The 2435-nt window shown below is 43.4% G+C and overlaps 1 non-coding gene across 1 annotated transcript; it reads left to right on the top strand.

The window, feature by feature from the left end:
- The first annotated feature begins 649 nt into the window (after positions 1-649).
- On the top strand, positions 650-702 carry LOC112219275. The gene has a single exon (XR_002948729.1). It is a non-coding gene; the product is annotated as a U7 small nuclear RNA (small nuclear RNA).
- The last annotated feature ends 1733 nt before the right edge of the window (positions 703-2435 follow it).

The following is a 2435-nucleotide window of genomic DNA, read 5'->3' as shown; positions in this document are numbered from 1 at the left end:
GGGCCAAACAGGCAGGATATAACCCCACCCACTTTGCCAAAGCACAGCCCCCACACCACTAGAGGGATATCTTCAACCACCAACTAATCATCCTGAGACAAGTCCGAGTATAGCCCACAAAGATCTCTGCCACAGCACAACCCAAGGGGGGGTGCCAACCCAGACAGGAAGATCACGTCAGTGACTCAACCCACGCAAGTGACGTACCCCTCCTAGGGACGGCATGGAAGAGCACCAGTAAGCCAGTGACTCAGCCCCCGTAATAGGGTTAGAGGCAGAGAATCCCAGTGGAGAGAGGGGAACCGGCCAAGCAGAAACAGCAAGGTCGGTTCGATGCTCCAGTGCCTTTCCGTTCACCCTCACACTCCTGGGCCAGACTACACTCAATCATAGGACCTACTGAAGAGATGAGTCTTCAGTAAAGACTTAAAGGTTGAGACCGAGTCTGCGTCTCTCACATGGGTAGGCAGACCATTTCATAAAAATGTAGCTCTGTAGGAGAAAGCCCTGCCTCCAGCTGTTTGCTTAGAAATTCTAGGGACAATAAGGAGGCCTGCGTCTTGTGACCGTAGTGTACGTGTAGGTATGTACGGCAGAAGCTCTGAACTATCCGCTCAGACCCCGGCCCTACCTACCAACAGATTATGGAAAATGTGCTCTTTAAGTATTTCTCCAGTAGGTTTCCTGAAGGAGAAAGCCTCCACTTCTATGTCAAAGATAATCAAATAAAATCACTAAAGTAAATATTACAGTAATGTCTGTAAAAACACTACAGTAAATACTACAGTATATTAGTGTGCAAAAATACTACATAACAGTATACTACATTAAATACTACAGAATTCACTGTAGTGCTTTGCAGACTTTAGTTAGTCTGAAAAAAAACACTATAGTGAATGCTATAGTATTTACACCATATTATTAACTGGGTGGTTTGAGCCCTGAATGATGATTGGCTGACAGCCGTGGTATATCAGACCGCATACCACTAGTATGACAAAACATGTATTTTTTCTGCTCTAATTACATTGGCAACCAGTTTATAATAGCAATAAGGCACCTCAGGGCTTTGTGGTATATGGCCACGATGCGTCATGGCAATATCCGTGATGCGTTGTGCATTTAGAACAGCCCTTAGCCATGGTATATTGGCCATAAACCACACCCCGCATGTCTTATTGCTCAAATATACTATCGCGTTTTTTTATGTGGACAATGGCGAAATGAAATCACCATATTTCTCTAATCTCTTCAGTGTTATTCTCACACAAAAATTGGATAAGCCTTACTTACTTGAAATTGTCATAATCCATAATTCCTGTTGCAGTTGTGTGGTCCAGGGAGTTTCCCCAAGCACATCCATTTATTAACAGTGAGAACCATGACATGATGCCTGCTGTGATGACAGGCACCAAGCTGAGAGAAAAATGCTCCCATTTTATCAACAGTGTTACGGATACTGGTATTCTGTGTGTGTATCCTGTGTGTGTGTGTGTGTGTATTTCTTTTCTCTCCTTCTCCCCTCACAGGTGGCAATCATCATTCCCCAATCAGTCACCATGCACTCATCAATTAGAAGACACACCTCGTCCTGTTTCCATTACCCAATCACATCCCCTTTCCCTTGGTTTAAAAATCCATTCAGTTGGTTCCTCTGGAGCGCCATCTCTCTGTCAATCTCTCTGTAGTTCTCTGGTTTTGTTTTTTGCAACTACATGTCACTTTGTCCCCACCTGTGAGTATTGTTTTGTTATGTTGTTTGATGGTGGGAAAAGGGGCTACTAAGACAAGTCACCCATGGGCATACACTACCCTTAGGTAAACTTTGTTTAAAAACACTAGTTAGAACTGGGCGGACCACCCACTCTATTTTTGGTTAGTTAGTTAGCTGTATTGAAGTAGGCTAGTCTAGCTTAGAGGTATTTTGGGATATTTGTTTCTTTCCTTGGGTCTAGCTCAGCCCCTTTTCCTGCCCCCCAGTACCGTGTGTTTAGAAATAAACCCTGAGTGTTTGAAGGTAACTTAGTTGTCTGTGTTTGTTTTGTTCTCACTGTTACTTTGTCACTATTATACTTTGCATGGGTTATGTTACAGGTCTCGTTACCATCCCCCCTAGACTGCCGGGCCAAAGGGATTCGTAATAAACAGACATTTCCCAAAAAACGGCAATAAGGGAGAGTTCAATCTAGAAGATCTAATGTAAGAGAACAAGTTTACATCTCTTGTCTAAATATTTCTGCTCATATTTTGCATTTCATGTATTGTTTGTGTGCTACAAATAACACCATGCTTGAGTGGATGTTCTGTTTACTTTCTCTCCACGAGAGTTGAAGAGGATGGATGAGTTTCTGGCATAATGTCCTCTGCCCTGGCTCTAAGTAATCATGATAAGCGCTGCCACTCACACAGACAGAGCCGGTAGATGACCTGCTGAA

Source organism: Oncorhynchus tshawytscha, linkage group LG19 (assembly GCF_018296145.1).
Source record: "Oncorhynchus tshawytscha isolate Ot180627B linkage group LG19, Otsh_v2.0, whole genome shotgun sequence".
Lineage (NCBI taxonomy): Eukaryota > Metazoa > Chordata > Actinopteri > Salmoniformes > Salmonidae > Oncorhynchus > Oncorhynchus tshawytscha.
This window is presented reverse-complemented; position numbering and strand designations above follow the sequence as displayed.